The sequence below is a fragment of the Phacochoerus africanus genome, chromosome 3 (genome assembly GCF_016906955.1).
Source record: "Phacochoerus africanus isolate WHEZ1 chromosome 3, ROS_Pafr_v1, whole genome shotgun sequence".
NCBI lineage: Eukaryota > Metazoa > Chordata > Mammalia > Artiodactyla > Suidae > Phacochoerus > Phacochoerus africanus.
This window is the reverse complement of record NC_062546.1, coordinates 198,068,019-198,091,092: the sequence shown is the minus strand read 5'-3', so window position 1 is coordinate 198,091,092 and position 23,074 is coordinate 198,068,019. Positions and strand designations below refer to the sequence as shown.

The 23,074-nt window shown below is 41.4% G+C and overlaps 1 protein-coding gene across 4 annotated transcripts in view; it reads right to left on the bottom strand.

Moving 5' to 3' along the window:
- Positions 1-22,025, bottom strand: part of DIS3L2 (DIS3 like 3'-5' exoribonuclease 2) — a 364,222-nt gene extending 342,197 nt beyond the window's left edge. For 2 of the 4 annotated variants that reach the window (XM_047773760.1, XM_047773762.1), the window contains exon 1: positions 21,940-22,025. The gene's annotated coding sequence lies outside the window, so the exon portion shown is untranslated. The remainder of the gene's footprint in view (positions 1-21,939) is intronic. The other 2 variants (XR_007134111.1, XM_047773761.1) reach the window with 2 other exon arrangements.
- Between the last annotated feature and the right edge of the window lie 1,049 nt (positions 22,026-23,074).

The following is a 23,074-nucleotide window of genomic DNA, read 5'->3' as shown; positions in this document are numbered from 1 at the left end:
CTGTGAAGAGCAGGGCGAGTAGGGACCAGTCCTTTGCTCAAGTTCACACAATTCACTCCCCCTCCACTTCAACCTCACTCTTAAAATTGTACCCATTAGGAGTTCCCGTCGTGGCGCAGTGGTTAACGAATCCGACTAGGAACCATGAGGTTGCGGGTTCGGTCCCTGCCCTTGCTCAGTGGGTTAACGATCCGGCGTTGCCGTGAGCTGTGGTGTAGGTTGCAGACGCGGCTCGGATCCCATGTTGCTGTGGCTCTGGCGTAGGCCTGTGGCTACAGCTCCGATTCGACCCCTAGCCTGGGAACCTCCATATGCCGCGGGAGCGGCCCAAGAAATGGCGGCAACAACAACAACAACGAAAAAGACAAAAAGACAAAAAAAAATTGTACCCATTAAAAAACAGCTCAAACTCCAAAACCTCTCCCTTCTATAAACCTCACCTAATTTCTCCAGCTCTTGGGATCACCTCTCTGCACACCCAGAGTGTGCTGCTATCCACATTTATTTGACCACAAAATCTTTTACAGCAGATTCCACATAATACACACTGGGAAACAGACATTCTACTTCCTGTCCCGCTGTCCAGCTCATGACTACCCCTCAATACAGCCTTTCCTAACCAGACCAGGACAAAGTAAAACCTCGTCTGTAAAGTCCTGAACAATCACATCATTCAGTATGTTAAACGGCATTTAAGATCCTAGAATGTGAGCTCCAAGAGTCTGTCTGGTTTACCACTGTATCCTAGTGCCCAACAGGGCTGGCACAGAGTGGGCACCCAGGAAATGTTCACTGAATGAAGTAATTAAAAGAGATGCCCTTAGTCAATATGTTATAATAACTATAAGTGGAGTATAACCTTTAAAAACTATGCATCACTACGGTATACTTGAAACTTGTATTTTATATTTATATACATATATAGAAGCTACACCTCAACAAAAAAAAACATGCTCTGTTATTCCTCAACAGCTATTAATTACTGAAGAGCAGGAACTACATCTTACACCTGTTTCTACACAGTGCCCTACAAAGCAGACACTGAATAAATGTTCTTGATAACATGATAATAATGCATTACAGCCTAATGTCACAGTGGGAATTTAAAAAACAGAGTTTGGTAATAAACTTCAATGAAAAATGATGAAAAGCCTCTGTAAGGTTTCTCAGTTCTAATTTTAAAAGGTAAGTAACTGGAGTTCCCTGGTGGCCTAGTGGTTGAGGATTTGGTGTTATCACTGATGTGGCACGGGTCCGATCCCTGGCCCAGAAACTTTCGCATGCCATGAGCACAGCCAAAAATAATAATAATAATAATAATCTTCAAAATACTAAAACATTTCCCCATACCTCAGTATTTAAGACAACTTAAAGACAATTGAACTATCTTTCCCCTGCTTATGAAATTCTGTTATAAACTCATATAATAGTCTAGAATCTCAGTGTCTATAATAAGATTTATCTGAATTCTGGAGTTTAATATTTTCACATCTTGATAACAAACAGGAATACATCAGTAAAGGCAGGAAGTACATTAAGGATATTGCCAGAGTCGTTCTAGGGATCACCTCCCTGCCTGATAAAGACAGATCATCTTAATGCCATTGAAGCACCACAGTTCTGATCATAAACAACACGACAAATGTAAGCTCTGTGATGAGGCAGCACACAAAACCAAAACTGAATGAGATCATCCAGGGCCTTCTTAAAAATAAGCTCTGCTACCAAGTAAGGCCCCAAAATGTTTTCAATTTTTCAACAAACAGCTTCATTTCTCACGTGTACTTTGCACAGGATTATATTATAAATTCCATCTCATGTTTCTTCTCCATATTCTATTAATATGATTAAAGTCATCAACAGAATTACTAAGTTGGAACAAATAAGACTGCTTCTGTGCTTTAAAGACTTCATACCAACAGGCTCTTTCAACCCCCTGAAATTTATTCTAACTTCTCTCTTCGAGATAAATGTGCAGACTCTGGAGACTAATTCTAGACAAAGTTGAAAAGGCTCAGGTTAAACACAAGTACGTTTAGAAACAAGAATAACTATCTCCTCATCCTGTAGGGGAAGGAACAGATAGAGAAACCTGAGATATCTAAAAGAAAAGGGACTAAATAAAACCTTCATTATTTTAAAACAGAAATCAGAACCTAAAGAAGCGGAAGTTCCCACTGTGGCTCAGCAGAAACGAAACTGACTGTACCCATGAGGACACAGGTTTGGTCCCCGGCCTCACTCAGTGGTTTAAGGATCCAGCATTGCCATGAGCTGTGGTGTAGGTCACAGATGTGGCTCGATCTGGCATGGCTGTGGCTGTGACGTAAGCCAGTGGCTACAGATCCAATTCGACCCCTAGCCTGGGAACCTCCATATGCCACGGGTGTGCCCTAAAAAAGACCAAAAAAAAAAAGAAGAATTTAAAGAAGCACAAGAAGGCACTCATTAGTGTCAGAATTCATGATCAGCTCTAAATAGCAAAAGAAGGTGTCTCAAAAAACCAAAAGGTTTTATTTTCATAATGTGTGAGTGGTCACACTGGAATATCTCTGCCATGATCAGTAAACTTGAGCAGTAAGAGGATAAAAGAATGAAAACTCTCTTGAAGCAATTCAGGGCAATACTTCAGCAGCACTGAGAAGCCCATCCAGAAGGCCACCTAGAAATTGTGACATATATTTCATTAACTCCTAGTCTGTGCTATCAAATAAAAGTCTAAGATCTTATCACTTTCCTTCATTACTTTTGAGGAGACTTTTTTATCTTTTTGTTTTGGAAATGCAAAAACAATCACGAAGTAGAAAGACTGATGTAATGAACGTATGCTCATCATTCTAATTCCATAACTACCAGTTAATACCCAAAGTAATTTCATCTACTCCTACACTCGTACACACACTTCACCTCCCCCATACACACATACACACATACACGTGCTAAATTACACTGAAGCAAGTGAGAGGGCTTAATTTCCCTTTTAAAAACTCTAAGTTACAGGTCATAAATGGCAGAATATTCTGTTCAGCAAACAATTCACCAAAAACTACCACTATCACTTAAGGCCTTTACCTACATAAAGCATAAATTTTATGGAGCAAGGTTATACAGATGTCATACAAAGGTCATGATTCAGAAGCAGCCATTTAATAACTGAGCTGAAAAGGAACTCGCCCACCCGTTATACGCATCATTTGAATGTAAACACCACCACCATCTCCACGTGCACTAATCTCAAAATTAATGAGACAAAGGACAAAAGCTGCAAAGCTCATCCACAAGGCCAATTTTACCATGGCGATGTGGAAAAACATGCGACTTTCAGAATCTATAAGCAACTGAACATAATGACTAAAATATACAAGAACTGGAAGCAGTTTTCCCTAGCTTCGTATTATTTCAAATGTCAGTTTTCATGAAAACTACTCTTTTTAAATTTTATACAAGCCATTAGTATCAACCTGGCTTCTGCTAATTCTGTAATTTTTTTTAAAAAATGTCAATTACATCTTCCTTTCCCCTTGGCAAGCTGTTACTATACCCATGACTACTCTCAGGGCTGCAGCCACAAACATCTGGAATTTACTACCTACAGACTCCTTACCTTACCTTACCTCACTAAGGACCATGTCTCTGTCTACAAAACATGGCACCCTGGCATCTTGCCTAACACTTCAGAAGAAGACATGCAAAATTACAAGCCGTTGTATTTTCCCCTCAAAGTCACACAGAAGAATCCTAGCATTATTCAAGGCATCTGGGGGGATGCCGGACACAAAATTCTAAATAAAAATGACTATGACTACACAGACAGAAAGACGAGGACATCTGAATGACCCCCCCAAGCAAATCGGCTGATTTTGGATCTGGTCAGTCAGCTGAGCGCCCTATGAGGGGAGACGTGGGAGAGGCCCTACAAAAGCAGACAAACTACTGCTAGCCCTCCTTTCTGTACAGAAATCATGTTTCACATCCGGGCTCCACTCACTGGGAGTGAGTTTAAAAGATGGTGACTCGAGGGTCTGCAGGTTTTTCAAAAGAGTCTATATTTCCCAGTGAAAAACCTCTCCCACCCATAAGGGCATCACCATGGACTTAATAATTAATAACTTCAGGTAGAGAGTAGAGAAATAGGACAATCCAAGAAAAAGAACCAAAATAATTCCGAAAATACTGAAATGCAACTAAGACAGACCTGTGGCATTTCTTCTCCTTGCTGCTTCAAAGTACTGGAATCTTTGCTTCTCTGGGAGACAAAACAAACCTGAAGTCTATGGGTCCCAGGGAAATAAGCTGGGCCTCCATCCACTCCAGAGCCCCGGCTTCCCTGTGCTGATGCAAGCCTTCCAAGCAGAGGAGCAGACTGTGGGACATGAGCTCCACGGCCAAGTTCAGAAGCGTAGGGTCACCTTAAAACTTCAGGCTGTGGGAATTCAACTTTCTATTTATGGGGAAGCCACATCACTAAGACCTTGCCACCTCCAAATGCACAGAAAATATAAAACCTATGTTTGTACAGACACTTTGTGCACATTTCATCACCCCAAGCGTGAGGAAATCCAGAGCAAGGATTCCCACAGCAACGGTAATCTTGGCAAAGTACCATACAAGTATTTTGTTTGACCTCAGATGGTAGTGGCCTTAAAAGAAACTTACAAAGAATAAAGCATATTTTATCTCCACAATTAACTACAGACAGATCAGAGATCAGAAAATCGCCTTCCTTCAGACATAGAGAAGCTCTTTAAGACAGTTAACAAAGGTGTTCCCGTCATGGCGCAGTGGTTAACGAATCTGACCAGAAACCATGAGGTTTCGGGTTCCATCCCTGGCCTTGCTCAGTGGGTTAAGGCTCCAGCATTGCCGTGACCTGTGGTGTAGGTCACAGACTCAGCTCAGATCCCACATTGCTGTGGCTGTGGTGTAGGCTGGCAGCTACAGCTCCGATTAGGCCTCTAGCCTGGGAACCTCCATATGCCATGGGTACGGTCCTAAAAAGACCAAAAAAGAAAAAAAAAAAAAAAAGACAGTTAACAAAGACTAGACAAGTATAAAGAATATGCCAGAACAATGCTTACCTAGCCTGAAGGACAACATAACAATTTCCTCTAAACTCTCATTTCTAAGTTGCTAAGACAACCAAATTTTGATATTTGAAACTTCATTTCAAATATTTGATACTTTCAAAAAGTACCTTACATGCAAATCAGATGCAGAATAGGCCCAATTTTAGCTCCCCTTAAAGCAACAGATGAAACATTTGAAGCTATCACAAAATAGATCATCTATTGTAAAACAAGCTGAATAATACTTGCTTATGTCAGTTAATATACAAAATGGTTTCATTGGATCTTAGCTTAAGGTTAAAACACGAATTTCTGGAGGAGTGCTACCAGAATAGGCTAAAGGGTAATGAAGACAGCTGAGCTTAGTAAGGAGGCTTCTGAAGCCAAAATGCCCAGATTTGAATCCTGTTCTACCACTTAAAAGTTGTGGCTTTGGGCAAGTTCTTTAACATCTTTGCGCCTCAGTTTCACCAGCTAAAAGAGGCGATAATAAAGCCTACCATGCAGAGCTGCCTTGAGTACTAAATGAGGTAATATTTGCCAGGCTCTCAGAGCAGTACCCGGCAGACAGTAAGCACTCGACACGCACTTGCTAGTATTAATGTCAGGTCATTTATTTTACCTTGGCAGCAATCTTTGTTTACTTGATAAACCAGTACCAACACTAAAAAAGATCAAAACATCTAAAAATTATTTTAGGAGTTCCCGTCATGGCGCAGTGGTTAACAAATCCGACTAGGAACCATGAGGTTTCGGGTTCAATCCCTGGCCTTGCTCAGTGGGTTAAGGATCCAGCGTTGCCATGAGCTGTGGTGTGGGTCGCAGACTCAGCTCAGATCCCATGTTGCTGTGGCTCTGGTGTAGGCTGGTGGCGGCTACAGCTCCAATTAGACCCCTAGCCTGTGAACCTCCATATGCCACAGGAGCGGCTCAAGAAAAGATTAAAAAAAAAAAATTATTTCAATTCCATGATGAATACTTACAACCAGTCTCTTTAGCATAACAATTATAAATCACCTTCCTTCCTCTTGCCTCCTTCCTCTATCCCTCTTGTAACTAAAGACAAACTCCAAACTCCTTAGCCAAACATTTAAGCTGCTTCATAATCTGTTGGCTCATCCTGGCTCATCATCTTGCAGACTCCTCTAGGAACCTTTGGCTTCAACCAATTTTCTCACAATCCTCTAAATATACCTTGTACTCGTTCAACAAACATCTGAGAATCTATAGTGCCAAGCACCTCACTAACACGACATGCAAAGTTGAAGACAACTCCGAAAGCAACAGAAATAAGAGCAAAAATAAACCAATGGGACCTAACCACACTGACGAGCTTTTGCACAGCAAAGGAAACCAGAAAGAAAACAAAAAGACAACTTACAGAATGAGAGAAAATAGTTTCACATCATGCAACCAACAAGGGCTTAATCTCTAGAATATACAAGCAACTTATACAACACAACAGCAAAAAAGCCAACCACCCAATGGAAAAATGGCCAAAAGACCTGAATAGACTGTTCTCCAAGGAAGATATACAGATGGCCAACTAGCACTTGAAACAATGCTCAACATCACTGATTATTAGAGAAATGCAAATTAAAACTACCATGAGGTACCACCTCACACCAGTCAGAATGGCCATCATGAAGAAGTCCACAAATAACAAGCGCTGGAGAGGGTGTGGAGAAAAGGGAACCCTCCTGCACTGGTGGTGGGAATGGAAGCTGGTACAGCCACTATGGAGAACAGTATGGAGGTACCTTAGAAAGCTATACACAGAACTACCATATGACCCTGCAATCCCACTCTTGGGCATCTCTCTGAACAAAAGTTTGCTTAAAAAAGAGACATGCACCTGCATGTTCATTGCAGCACTATTCACAATAGCCAAGACATGGAAACAACCCAAATGTCCACTGACAAACGATTGAATTAGGAAGATGTGGTATATATATGCTATGGAATACTACTCAGCCATAAAAAAGAACAAAATAATGCCATTTGCAGCAACATGGATGGAACAAGAGACTCTCAGACTGAGTGAAATAAGTCAGAATGAGAAAGACAAATACCATACAATATCACTTATAACTGGAATCTAATATATGGCATAAATGAAAAGCAAAGTTAGATCCTTAATACTCTACCTAAAAAATAGACTGCAGTTGGCTTAAAGTGATTAATGTTAGAAGAAAATTATAAATATATTAAAAGAAAACACAGGGAAAATTACTCAAAATCTAAGGATAAAGGAAGGGGTCTCAGGACATAAAACACAGAAACCACAAAGAAACTCAAATTTTAAAAATTAAAAATTTCTTTAAACCAACATGGAGAGCAGACTTCTGGTGGCCGAGGGGGAGGGGGAGAGGGAGAGGGAAGGCGTGGGATGGACTGGCAGATTGGGTTAGTAGATACAAATATTACCTTTAGAATGGATAAGCAATGAGGTCCTGTTGTACAGCACAGGGAACTATATCCAATCACTTGTGATAGAACATGATGGAAGATAATATGAGAAAAAGAGTGTGTGTATATATATGTATGACTGGGTCACTTTGCTGTACAGCAGAAATCGACAGAACAATGTAAATCAACTACAATAAAAAAATTATTTTTTAACAATATAGTTAAAACACTTGCAAGAAAAAACAAATAATATAAAAACACAAAACCAGCACCTAAAAAGGAGAAGTAACACAGATGGAGAAAATTAGAAAAACTGTAAGAAAATGTTTGCTTCAGATCTATGTAATAAATTAGCAAATGTGAATTAAAAAAAAAAAAACTTCTTTAAGCCAAAGAAACCATAAAGACAAAACAAATGACTGGAAGAAAATATTTGCAACATGTAAGACTTCAAAGATTTATATACAGAATATGTAAAGACCTACAAATCAACATGAAAGAAGCAATCCAATTAAAACAAAAACAAAAACAAAAAAACAGGCAAAAGCTGAGAAGAGTCACAAAATGAAATATTCAGATTTAATTGGTCAGTGTTTGGCCCAGGCATGGGCATTCTTAAACCTCCCCATGTGATTCTTCTGCGAAGTCAGAGCAAAGAACCACCCAGCCACCTCTCCGGGGAACAGGGAGGGTCCAGGTGTCCCAAGGGGAGGTATAAGGGGAAAGGCAGGAAAAACAAACTGCCACCTTAAAGGGCTCCTGCCCACTCACCACGGAAGGCCCTAAGAGTGCATTAAAGTGCATTAAATGCCTTAAAGGAGACAGGCTTTTTTTTTTTTTTTTTTTGGCAGCACCTGTGGCATGCATTAAGTTCCTGGGCCAGAGATGGAAGCCAAACCACAGCAGTGACAACGTAGGATCCTTAACCCACTCTGCCACCAGAGAACTCCAACACTGGCTTATTTTTATCCAGTCAGAGAGCATTACCATTTTTTATTTCCATAAGGCAGAAACATATGAATCATATTCTTCTTAGGACTAATGAGGAAAAAAAAAAATTTTTTTAGGGCCACATCCGCAGCATATGGAGGTTCCCAGGCTAGGGGTTGAATCAGATGCCAGCCCACACCACAGCCACAGCTACATCAGATCCAAGCTGCACCAGCAAACTACACCACAGCTCACAGCAATGCCAGATCCTTAACCCACTGAGCGAGGCCAGGGATTGAACCTGCGTTAACAAGGAAAATAATTGAGAAATAAATTTACCTTCCTAAGCGCAAACAGCCTAGGATAAATACTTACAAAATATGACCAAGGAGTTCCTGTCATGGCACAGCAGAAATGAATCCAACTAGGAACCATGAGGTTGTAGGTTCAATCCCTGGCCTCACTCAGTGGGTTAAGGATCCAGTGTTGCCATGAGCCATGGTGTAGGTCGCAGACACAGCTCGGATGCTGTGTTGCCGTGGCTGTGGTATAGGTCAGCAGCTGTAGCTCCGATTAGACCTCTAGCCTGAAAGGCATTTGCCAGAACTCCATATGCCACAGGTGCAGCCCTAAAAAGCAAAAAAAAATCCAAAAAACAAAAAAAATTGACCAAAGTGGACACACATAATGTTACAGAGAGAAGCAAATCACTGAAAAAAATCTGCATTGTGATTTCATTTTTCAAAAACGTGCAAATTAAGCAACCGTTTCAGGATACAAACTGTATGGTTCAAATATAAAGGAAATACAAAACTCATCTCACCTCTGAAACAGGAAGGAAGTGGTAGGACTAGCAACAGGAGCATAAAGATTTTCAATTTTTTTCTTAAACTAGATGGTCAGGTACATGGATATTCACTGTCCTATTATCCTGTATACTTTACACATACTTTGCACACATTACTTTGTAACTTCCCAGTATTTAATAAAAGACCATGGTATAAAAACAAACAACACTGTACAGAGATGCATGTAAATACATGCCTAGTCTTTTAATTCTAGATTCAATCCAGGTCACTGGAAATCTGCTTGGTTCTATGCTGTCCTTCTAACTAGTCAGGACTTAGGGAATCCTTGATTTTCATCTTTTCCTCTGAAACTGCATTAACAAGGGGGTTTACAGCAAAGGGCAATGTGCTTTTTGATCAAACTCACTGAGAAGCACTAGAACTCCAGCAAAGAGGGCATTTGCCAGAACTCAGGAGTAAAAAGGTTTGCATAAGATAATTAAAAGCAGTGCAAGAAGAATGATGTGACTTGAACAGTCAGATATTTTTCCATTAATTACTTTACTGACTGAAATTCAAAGAAGCCCTGATTAAAACCTCAGCTCTCAAATCCTATAGATACAAAGATTAGCGTGAGTCCAGCTAAGCACTTGTGTCAGGGCCAGTTCTGCGCGTGGTGGGCAGTTGTGAGTTCAAGGACAGTGCCACATGTATACTCCTCCCTAACAGCCAGAAGTAAAAAAGTCCCAGGGAACCAGGCCTGGGTTCTGCCCACAATGCCATCATCTGAGCATTCCTTTCATTAGAACAATACAAGATTACATAACGACGCTTAAGTTGAAGCAGGATACTGGATGCCTGAGAAAGTGGGATCCTCTTGCTCTGGTAAGCCAACTGCTGAGGCAATCAATAATGAATTAGCATAAATATGCTGACTTCTTTGGAAGGAATTTTATGAACACAAGATTTAAGATTTCTTATACAATAAACAAAGCAATCACAAGTACTAATAAAATACCACTACGGCTGCTATAGTAAGAAATGTTATTAATCAATAAACCTATAAATTATGTATAAGACTGTACTAAGTAATGAAAGGAAATTTTAAAATCCCTGTGTCAGAACCATGGAGCAGTTGAAAAGACAAGACACATAAAAAAGGTGTGTTAAAGTCAGGCATCAGGAGTTCCCGCCGTGGCGTAGCGGAAACAAATCCGACTAAGAACCATGAGGTTGCAGGTTCGATCCCTGGCCTCGCGCAGTGGGTTAAGGATCTGGCGTTGCCGTGAGCTGTGGTGTAGGTCCCAGACATGGCTCGGATCTGGCGTTGCTGTGGCTCTGGTGTAGGTCGACAGCAATAGCTCCGAATAGACCCCCTAGCCTAGGAACCTCCCTATGCCATGGGCATGGCCCTAAAAAGACAAAAAAAGTAAAAAATAAAAAATAAATTTAAAAAGCCAGGCATCAAAAATACTTCACAATTCAGTCTAACCTTCCGCGAGACCTGCTTTCCTTATTCATACTCAATTCACATGCCCCATCTTTCCAACCCCACTCACTGCAATAAACTCTTCTCTCTTCCTCAATGCTTCATCCTCCTTAGAGCAACACTCAAAAACTTACCTGTCCTTCAAGGCTCATCCCAAATGCTTCCTGCAACCTTGGAAGTCTTTTATAAACTAGACACTCCCTTATGACCTTTCATAATTCTTCTCCATTACGGCGCCTCCCCTCTTGTTACTTTTATTTTAGTTTTACACGTGTCTTATCCCTCCTATTGAAGCAGGAGTAATGGAAAGAGCACAAGTTGTGAAAAAAACCTAGATTTTAATCTGAACATTAACTGTCTGATCTTGACCAAACCAAACTACCTAGCTTTCTTAAACCTTCCAAATATACAAAAGAGGGAAATTATTTTGTATCTTGCATAACCTTTTTTTTTTGTCTTTTTGCCTTTTCTAGGGCTGCTCCCATGGCATATGGAGGTACCCAGGCTAGGGGTCTAATCGGAGCTGTTGCTGTCGACCTACACCAGAGCCACAGCAATGCCAGATCCGAGCCGTGTCTGGGACCTACACCACAGCTCACGGCAACGCGGGATCCTTAACCCACTGAGCAAGGCCAGGGATCGAACCTCCAACCTCATGGTTCCTAGTCAGATTCGTTAACCGCTGCGCCACGACGGGAACTCCCGCATTACCTCTTTAATAAAGAGGATGTATTGTGTACTGTGTGTGAGAAAAAGAGGGGCAGAGAGACTGAGAGAGAGAGAATATAGAAATATATGGGAATAATTTGAAAAGAACAAGAAAGTAGAAGTTATTAGAAATGTAATCCATATGTTTAAAAAATTAGAGGAAAAAAGTCACTGAAGGTGTTCCTATTGTGGCTCAGCGAAAATGAATCTGACTAGTATCCATGAGGACACAGGGTTGATCTCTGGCCTCACTCAATGGGTTAAGGATCCGGCTTTGCCATGAGCTATGGTTTAGGTTGCAGATGTGGCTCGGATCTGGTGTTGCTATGACTGTGACATAGACCAGGAGCTACAGCTCTAAGTTGACCCCTAGCCTTGGAACCTCCATATGCCACAAATGCAGCCCTAAAAAGACAAAAAAAAAAAAAAGTCACTGAACATATAAAAAGGATCCTAATCAAATTTCTAGAGATGAAAACTATTACACCCAAGATGAAAAATACACTGGATGAGATTAAAAGCAGATTAGACACTGTTGAGGAAAAAAAAATTAATAAATTGTTTTAAGATAAAGCAATAGGAATTATCCAAAATGAAAAACAGAAAGGAAAACACACAGAAAAATAATTAACAGAGGACATCAGTGAGCTGTGGGATTTTGAGCAACATATATATGGGTAATTGAAATCAGCAGGGCAGGGGTTGGGGGAGACTGAGAAAGGTAGAGAAAGAAAAAATATCTGAAGAAATAACAGTTGAATCAACACCAAGAAAAAAAACTGTAAAAAAACACAAACACATGGAGACTAAACAACATGCTACTAAACAACCAATGGATCACTGAAGAAATCAAAAAGGAAATTTAAAAATACCTAGAAGCAAATGACAACAAAGATACGACACTCCAAAACCTATGGGATGCAGCAAAAGTTGTTCTAAGAGAGACGTTAAGAGCAATTCAAGCCTACTTCAGGAAACAAGAAAAAGCTCAAAAAAAAAAAAAAAAAAAAACCTAACTTTACATCTAAAGCAACTAGAGAGAGAAGAACAGACAAGACCTAAAGTTAGCAGAAGGAAAGAAATCATAAAGATCAGAGCAGAAATCAATGAAATAGAAATGAAGAAAACCACAAAAAAGGTCAATGAAAAGAAAAGCTGGTTCTTTGAAAAGATCAACAAAATTGATAAACCCTTAGCCAGACTTATCAAGAAAAAACAAAAGAGGACTCAAATCAATAAAGGAGAAGTTAGAACGGACATCACAGAACTATAAAGGATCATAAGAGACTACTACATGCAACTATATGCCAATAAAATGGACAACCGAGAAGAAATGGACAAATTCTTAGAAAAGTACAATCTTCCAAGACTAAACCAAGATGAAATAGAAAAGATGAACGGACCAATCACAAGAACTGAAATTGAAACTGTGATTTAAAAAATTCCAATAAACAAAAGTCCAGGACCAGATGGCTTCACAGGTGAATTCTATCAAACATTTAGAGAAGAGCTAATACTTGTCCTTCTGAAACTATTCCAAAAAACTGCAGAGGAAGGAATACTCCCAAACTCATTCTATGAGGCCACCATCACCCTGATACCAAAACCAAAAATACCACAAAAAAAAGAAAATCACAGGCCAATCACTGATGAACATAGATGCAAAAACTAGCAAACCAAATCCAACAATACATTAAAAGGAATATACATCATAATCAAGTGGGATTTATCCCAGGGATGCAAGGATTCTTCAATATCCACAAATCAATCAGTGCGATACACCACATTAACAAACTAAAGAATAAAAACCATATAATCCTCTCAAGAGATGCAGAAAAAGCCTTTGACAAAATCCAACACCCATTTCTGATAAAAAAAAAAAGTGGGCACAGAGGGAACCTACCTCAACAAAATAATGACGAACCCAGAGCTAACATCATTCTCAATGGGGAAAAGCTGAAAGAATTCCCACTGAGATCATGAATAAGACAAGAATGTCTGCTCACGTAGTTTGGGGAGTTCCCGTCATGGGACAGAGGAAATTAATCTGACTAGGAACCATGAGGTTGTGGGTTCGATCCCTGGCCTTGCTCAGTGGGTTAAGGATCTAGCATTGCCATGACCTGTGGTATAGGCCGCAAATGCAGCTCACATCTGGCATTGCTGTAGCTCTGGCATAGACTGGCAGCTGTGGCTTTGACTAGACCCCCTAGCCTGAGAACCTCCATATGCTGTGGGTGTGGCACTAAAAAGCAAAAAAAAAAAACATAGTTTTGGAAGTCCTAGCCAAGGCAATCAGAGAAGAAAAAGAAATAAAAGGAATCCAAATTGGAAAGGAAGAAGTAAAACTATCACTATTTGCAAATAACATAATGCTATACCTAGAAATCCTAAAGACGCTACCAGAAAACTGTTATTGCTCATCAATGAATCTGGCAAGGTTGCAGGATACAAAGTTAATACACAGAAATCAACTGCATTTCTATATACTAACAACGAAAGATCAGAAAGAGAAATTAGGGAAGCAATCTCATTCACCATCACATCAAAAAGAATAAAATACTTAGGAATACAATCCCTATCAAATTACCCATGACATTTTTCACAGAACTAGAACAAACAATCCAAACATTTATATGGAGCAACAAAAGACCCAGAATTGCCAAAGCAATCCTGAGAAACAAAAACCAAGCAGGAGGCATAACTCTCCCAGACTTCAAGAAATACTACAAAGCCACAGTCATCAAAACAGTATGGTACTGGTATCAAAACAGACAGACAGACCAATGGAACAGAATAGAGAACCTGGAAATAAACCCTGACACCTATGGTCAATTAATCATTGACAAGGGAGGCAAGAACATAAAATTCGGAAAAGAAAGTCTATTCAGCAAGCATTGCTGGGAAACCTGGACGGCTGCATGCAAAGCAATGAAACTAGAACACACCCTCACACCATGCACAAAAATAAACTCAAAAGGGCTGAAAGACTTAAATATAAGACAAGACACCATCAAACTCCCAGAAGAGAACATAGGCAAAACACTCTCTGACATCAACATCATGAATATTTTCTCAGGTCAGTCTCCCAAAGCAATAGAAATAAGGGCAAAAATAAACCAATGGGACCTAACCACACTGACAAGCTTTTGCACAGCAAAGGAAACCAAAAAGAAAACAAAAAGACAACTTACAGAATGGGAGAAAATAGTTTCAAACGATGCAATGGACAAGGGCTTATCTCCAGAATATATAAGCAACTTACACAACTCAACAGCAAAAAAGCCAATCAACTAATGGAAAAATGGCCAAAAGACCTGAATAGACTGTTCTCCAAGGAGGATATGCAGATGGCCAGCAAACACCTGAAAAAATGCTCAACATCACTGATTATAAGAGAAACGCAAATTAAAACTACCATGAGATACCACCTCACACCAGTCAGAATGGCCATCATGAAGAAGTCCACAAATAAGAAGTGCTGGAAGGGGTGTGGAGAAAAGGGAACCCTCCTGCACTGGTGGTGGGAATGTAAACTGGTACAGCCACTATGGAGAACAATTTGGAGATACCTTAGAAACCCATACATAGAACTTCCATATGACCCCGCAATCCCACTCTTGGGCATATACTCAGACAAAACTCTACTTAAAAGAGACACATGTACCTGCATGTTCATTGCGGCACTATTCAGAATAGCCAGGACATGGAAACAACCCAAATGTCCATCAACAGATGATTGATTCGGAAGAGGTAGTATATATACACAATGGAATACTACTCAGCCATAAAAAAGAATGACATAATGCCATTTGCAACAACATGGATGGAACTAGAGACTCTCATACTGAGTGAAATAAGTCAGAAAGACAAAGACAAATACCATATGATATCACTTATAACTGGAATCTAATATATAGCACAAAAGGACATCTCCACAGAAAAGAAAATCATGGACTTGGAGAATAGACTTGTGGCTGCCTGACAGGAGAGGGAGGGAGTGGGAGGGATCAGAAGCTTGGGGTTATCAGATACAGCTTAGAATAGATTTACAAGGAGATCCTGCTGAGTAGCATTGAGAACTATATCTAGATACTCATATTGCAACAGAACAAAGGGTGGGGAAAAAATGTATACATGTAAGAGTAACTTGATCCCCATGCTGTACAGCGGGGAAAAAATAAATAAATAAATAAAATTTAAAAATAAAAAATAAATTTAAAAAAATACTTAATAAACCTACCCACTGAGACAAAAGACCTGTACTCTGAAAACTATAAGATGCTGATGGAAGAAATCGAAGATGACACAGATGGAAAGATATACCATGCTCTTAGACTGGAAGAATCAATATTATCAAAATGATTAAACTACCCAAAGCAATCTACACATCCAATGCAATCCCTATCAAATTACCAAGGACATTTTTCACACAACTAGAACAAAACATCTTAAAGTTTTTTTGGAAGCACAAAAGACCCAGAATAGCCAAAGATATCCTGAGAAAGAAAAATGGAGCTGGAGGAATCAGGCTCCCTGACTTCAGACTATACTACAAAGCTACAGCTATTGAAATTGCACGGGGAGTTCCCATCATGGTGCAGTGGAAACAAATCCAACCAGGAACCATGAGGTGTGGGTTCGATCCCTGGCCTCACTCAGTAGGTTAAGGATCCAGCATTGCTGTGAGCTGTGGTATAGGTTGCAGACGCAGATCGGATCCCGAGTTGCTGTGACTACAGCATCGGCCAGCACCTACAGCTCCAATTAGACCCCTAGCCTGGGAACCTCCATGTGCCATGGGTGTGGCCCTAAAAGGACAAAGGACAAAAGACAAAAACACTGCATGGTACTGGCACAAAGACAGAAATGTAGACCAATGGAATAGCATAGAAAGCCCAGAATTAAACCCACACACCTACAGTCAACTAATCTATGACAAAGGAGGCAAAAATATACATACAATGGAGGAAAAACAGTCCCTTCGGTAAGAGGTGCTGGGAAAACTGGACAGCTACGTGTAGGAGAATGCAATTGGAACACTTCCTAACACCACACACAAAAATAAACTCAAAATGGATTAAAGACCTAAACATAAGACCAGATACGGTATTTCTTAGAGGAAAACATAGGCCAAACACTCTCTGACATAAACCACAGCAATATTTTCTCAGACCCATCTCCCAGATTAATGATGGTAAAAACAAAAATAAACAAATGGGGCTTAATTAAACTTAAAAGTTTCTGCACAGCAAAGGAAACCCTACACAAAACAAAAAGACAACCCACAAAATGGGAGAAAATATTTGCAAATGACATGACCAATAAGGGATTAATCGCCAAAATTTATAAACACCTCCTGTGGCTCAATACCAAAAAAACAAACAAATCCATCAAAAAATAGGCAGAAGATCTAAACAGACAATTCTCCAAAGGAGACATACAGATGGCCAAAAAAAACACATAAAAAGATGTTCAACGTCACTCATCATTAGAGAAATGCAAATCAAAACCACTATGAGGTACTATCTTACACCATCCAGAATGGCCATCAAAAAGTCTATAAGCAATAAATGCTGGAGAGGGTGTGGAGAAAAGGGAACCCTATTACACTGTTGGTGGGAATGTAAATTGGTGCAACCACTATGGAAAACAGTATGGAGATTCCTCAGAAAACTAAAAATAGAACTCCCATTTGATCCAGCAATCCCACTCCTGGGCATCTATCCAGAGAAAACCATGACTCAAAAAGGCATATGTACTCCAATGTTCATTGCAGCACTATTTACAATAGCCAAGACATGGAAACAACCTAAATGTCCATTAACAGAGGAGTGGATCAAGAAGATGTGGTACATATACACGATGGAATATTACTCAGCCATTAAAAAGGAAAGAAATAACAGCATTTGTAGCAACATGGATGGACCTAGAAATTAGCATGCTGAGTGAAGTCAGTCAGACAATGAGACACCAACATCACTGACATGTGGAATCGAAAAAAAGGACACAGTGAACTTCTTTGCAAAACAGATACTGGCTCACAGACTTTGAAAAACTTATGGTTTCCAAATGAGACAGTTGTGGGGTCGGGGGATGCACTGAGGGTTTGGGATGGACGTGCTGTAAAATTTGGTTGTGATGATTATTGTACACCTATAAATGTTATAAAATTCATTAAGTAATTTAAAAAACTAGAGCAAAATATGTTGTAACTTTTTAAATTGTAACATTCATTAAAATACAAAAAAGGTGAGAATCTTAATGGGAAAAAAAAGATTAGAAAGGAAGAAGTAAAACTATCTGTATTCAGATGATATCATCTCTATATAGAAAATACAATGAAATCAATTTTAAAGTGACTAGAATAAGTGAGCAGAGCCAACAACAAAAATCAGTCACATTCCTATATATTAGCAACAGTCAAAAATACAAAGTTTTTTAAAACCATCACTTCGATAGCATCAAAAATACAAAATACATAAGGATAACTGTGACAAAAGATGTATAAGATATGCACAATGAAAATTACAAAACATAGCTGAGAAGAAGATGGCAATTCTCCCCAAAATATCTATAGAGTCAATACAATCCCAATCAAATTCTTTTTTAATTTCATTTTCATTATAGTTGATTCAGTGTTGTGCCAATTTCTGCTGTACAGCATAGTGACGCAGTCATACATAAATACACATTCTTTTTCTCATACTACCTTCCATCATGCTCCACCCCCAGAAACTAGATATAGTTCCCTGATTTGATTACTATAGTTTTATAATAAGACCTCAAGTCAGAGAGTGTAAGTCCTTTAACTTCGCTATTCTTTTTTCCAGATTTCTTTTCGATATGAAAAGGATCTCAAAGAGCCAAAATCTGGAAAAAGAACAACAAAGCCTTTTTTTTAATCTTTTCTTTTTAGGCCACATCTGTGGCATATGGAAATTCCTGGACCAGGGATCCAGTCTGAGCTGCAGCTGTGACCCACGCCACAGCTGCACAACACCAGATTCTTAACTCACTGTGCCTCAGGCTTACTTCTGATCTAACTAAAGTACAGGAGTTCCCTGGTGGCTCAGTGGGTTAAGGATCTGGCAATCTCACTGCTGTAGCTCAGGTTTGATCCCTGGCCCTGGACCTTATGTATGCTGTGGGCCTGGCCAAAAACAAAATGAAACAAAAAATAATAAAGCACGAAATCACAACAATGCAAGCAGACTGAAGCAGAAAAGGCACCCATTCAGAAGTCGAAAGACCAGAGCGCTAGTCCAAACTGTGCCTGAATTCACAAGCTGTCTGTCCTTGGGCAAATCACTGAAACTTCTATAGGACTCTATGTTCTCACCTAGAATAAGACAGGATGATTTCTAAGGCCTCTTTCACTCTGGACCTATTAATCCAAGTGGAAAGACAGGGAGAGGAACTGAGCCTTAAAGAACTGGGCGGACTTGAGTCGAAGGATACTGCAGAGAAGGAGTATGAAAGTACAGATGCACACATATTGTATGATTTCACGTAGATGAGCTACCTAGAGTCAACAAAACCATGAAAACAGAGAGTCCAAGGGTGGTGGCCAGGAGTCAGGGGGGAGGAGTTGTTCAATGGGTACTGAGTTTAGTTTTGCTAGATGAAAAAGTCCTAGACATGTTACACAACAATGGAAATATAGTTAACACCTCTGGACTGTACACTTAAAAATGAGTGACAGAGGGTAAGCTTTATACTATTTTTTTAACCACAATTAAAAAGAAAAAGAGCCAAAGAAATTAGCACCCAGAAGTTATACTGATGCAAAAATATTTCAGATCAACTAACTTCTGGGTCCAATCCTAATCCCTAAATTCTTTTTCTCCAGATTAAAAAAGAAAAGAAAAGAAAAGATGGGCATGCCTTGCTAATGGGACATGGAAGCTTCCCCAACTAGGACAAAGCTGACGGGACATGTTGAAAAAAATGAAGAGAAACAATTCAAACACTAAGCAATGGTAGAAATACAAAGCAGGCCATTCAAACACAATCTAATTGTGTCATCCCCACCCACAATCTAGCCGATTCTCTAGGTAAAACTATCTAGAGGCTTCTCTTTACTCCAAGTATAAAGAAAAACTCTTCAACCTGCTTACAGGGCCAGCACCTTCTGGCACACCTCTCCACCCTACTCTCTCATCAGAATCTTCTACACTCTTCCTGATCCATTCATAGAACTATGCCCTAAGTCCCCTGTCCTCTCTGTGACTCCTGCCATCACAGAGCCTTTGCCCTTGTTGTTTGCTCTGCCTGGGACATTCTTCTTTTCCTGTGCATCCTTCAGATCTCACTTCAGATGTCACTCTGTGACTTCCCTAGCTCAAATACTTGTCACAGTTGCAGTTTTACATGGCTGTGACTATTTGACAGCATCTGCTAAAGAAGAGGGACCATGTATGCACTCTCCCCCATTTCCAATGCTATGCACATGGCCCAGAGCCAGGTGAGCCCTCAAATACTTGCTGAATAAGTAAATAAATGGGCACCAAACCTATAAGAAAGCAATAACCCACTTTAGAAGATCTCCTTAAGAGTTTGTGCATCTTCACAAATGACTCTTTGGTGGTTACCCAAAGCAATTGAGCCTAAAATCCCTATTCATCTCCTAAAAAAGAGTCAATTCAGATGCCTCTATAAATTTCTCCAGCCCTTCTATGTCTCTTGGCAAATGCTGAGCACCAAAGCCTGATGAACACATACACACCCCACAGATAAAGTACCATTACTAGCTGCGGAGCAAATGTTGTTTTTAGTACTTCCTGATACAGTGGCTGCTACATAGGAAGCACTCTGGAAACAGCCCAGAGTAACAATTCACCAGACTCGTAAGTATATAAGAAACAGTGACTAACTCTACTTAAACTGTGGTGCCTCATATAAAAGTAAGACCAACTCCAGAAGCAAAGGGAAGAATCTCTAGGAGTTCCCTTGTGGCAGAGGGGATTAAGGAGCCAGAGTTGTTGCAGCTGTTGCACAGGTTGCAACTGCAGCATGGGTGTGATCCCTGGCCCAGGAACTTCCACATATTCTGGGTGCAGCCAAACAAAGAAGAAAGAAAAAAAAAAGAATCTCTAAGTGTCAAAGCCCCCTTCTGGTAGCATCATTTTAGATCTCAAACACAAAAAAATGCCAGCTTGATTTGTACCAAGAGTGGAAGACATAGTGCAATCAAGTGACCTTAGAGCTTTCCATAAAAATTACAAAATGTCACATGGGACTATTTCCCAAACCCTTAAGAGTATAAGGAGAGAAACTATTTAGAACTTCCTGTCCCCTCCAATACAAACTGTATTTATACTCTGGAGCTATAATCCATAAATATATTACTGAAAACTCCAGGCCATGCTGATCTCAACTCCCTTTGACTTTGTCTTTAAACAGATGCTGTCTTCTAGTTTTCCTCATAATTTAAGGTGTGCAGTCTCTTCTTTCTTACATATCCATTCAGGTGCATATAATACAGTGTTTCATAAATATTACAGAACTGAAATTAAATTACACAGTTTGAATAATGGATTTTGACATATAAACGCCTGCACTGTAGTCCCAAATAATGTCATTCCCAAGAACTGTTCACATGCCTCAGTTTAACTCCATTATATTGGATTAATTATGTCATTATCCAACAATGTTCAAATAAGGCTAAGAGTTTTTTCGTGCCACTCTTCACACTTAATTAAGGAAGGTTTTCAGTTCTTTGTACTTTCATATAAATTTTAGCTTATCAGTTTCTGGGGGAGGGGGAGGGGAAGCCAGGTGGGACTTTTAGACACTGTTGAATCTGTTTTCAGATGTAAATCAGAGATATTAGCAACACCTGTCCCTACTTTTTCAATGTAGTAAAATTTCACTTGAAATTTTTCCCAAACCTACTCAGTCCCATGGAGAGTTCCTTCTGTAGACAACTGGAAGACCCAAAACCTAACGTACAGAATACTAAACGCACTAAAAACTGGAACGCCAATTCCCAGTTAAAGGATCCGTTAAAAATATTCAAGTGAGTCTCCACGACTAAGGAAGCAGATAAAGTGTACGACTTTGCAAAGCACAAAGCAGCAGGCAAACATCAAGTAATACAATAAAGCGGCGGCTGGTCAAGGATCCTAAGGAGTCCCATCCCTGCCAGTCCTAAACATCAGTGTCCCAACCCAAGCGAACGCATCCACAGGTGACCCAAACCTCGGGAAGCTTCCTCCCTACAGCAACAGGCTCTGTTAATTCTGCTCCTCCTCTCGGGGCACCATACTGGGCTACAAGGGAGGGCTGGAGAGACTCGGGCGGGAGAAGCTGGGCCTGGGAGGCCAGGGGGGCCGGGAGCTAGGGGCGTGGGATGGGCAAGGGCGATGTCAGGGCCGGATATAGGTGCCAGGGCCGGGGAGCGATGCCAGCGGCCGATGGCGCTCGCCCGACGCCGCCGGCGCAGGTACCGAGGGAAGCGCCGCGGAGGCCCCGCACGTCAGCCCCGGGGAAGGTCCCGGGAAGGGGTCAAGGTGGGATGCGCGAGGCGGGGGCGGGGAGGCCTCACCGTGGCTCCCGGGAGGCCGGCGCCGCCGCGGTCCCTCAGTTACTAGGGAGAATGCGCTTCCGGGTCACGGGCGCGGCGTTCCAGAGAGCAACGGTGGCCGGAAGGGGCCAAGAGCGACGGGCGGGACAAGCGCGCGGTGGAGGAGGTGGTCGGCTCTAGCTCCGCCGCGGGGGCGGCGGCGGCGGCAGCAGCGACCACGGCGACTGCAAGGCTAGGCGGAGGGCCTTTCCGATTTCTCTGGCCTGGCCTCGCGGGGGCGACTGGCTGTAGCAGGTGGCCCTGGCCGCCCGGGCCCCTGCTCCCCGGCCTGCAGCTGGCAGGCGCCCTCCGCCCGCCGCTCCTGAACCCGTGCAGCCCAGGTTGTCAGTGCTGTGCCCCGCGAGGCCGGCACTCACCCCTCCCGCGCCGCCAGCGCCCTCTCCCCCCCCCCCCGCCCCCCGCCTCTGGCTCCCGGGTGTAGACACTCCAGCCCTCTCCTCTGACGAGGTTTTACTCATCCCTTGATTTACTCCACTCCCGGTTAGTGAGCACCTGCTCAGGGCTAGGCCCTGGGATACAGAGGTGGGCATCCCAGGCGTGGCCCCTGCCCACCGAACGGACAGCCTGGTGGCAAGGCAGGCAGGCAGTATCCTGCACGCTGGGATGCGCGAAGTGAAGGAAGCTAGGGGAGCCTGTCCGAGGGGGCCACCCAGACACGGGTGGAGAAAAGCTGGTGGAGACCTCCTCCAAGTTAAAAGGGTAGAGAAGAGGGTCCCTGAGGGATTAATGCAGGCTCGGTTGAAAAATCCACCGAAAGGTCAGCCTGCCTAGGGAAGTGCATAGAGAAGGGAAATTGGATAAGGATGGAACCCAGAAAACGACAAAGAATGTGAAGGAAGGGAAAGGAACCCCCAAAGAGTAGGCAGAATGTTCATTTGAAAGACTGCTGAGGATACAGCAGAGGAGTTTCAGGAAGGAGTTGATCGCCAGTGCTAAGTGTCCTGGGCATCCAGAGCCCAGTGGTAACCATAGAAAAATCGAAATTCAGGAATTGGCTGTCAGAGTTAGCTTGAATCTATGTAGTGAAGGAGTCCACCACCAGATGCTTCTTGTTGAGATAAGGGAAGGAGATGCATTAAATTGTTCCTGAATGCCT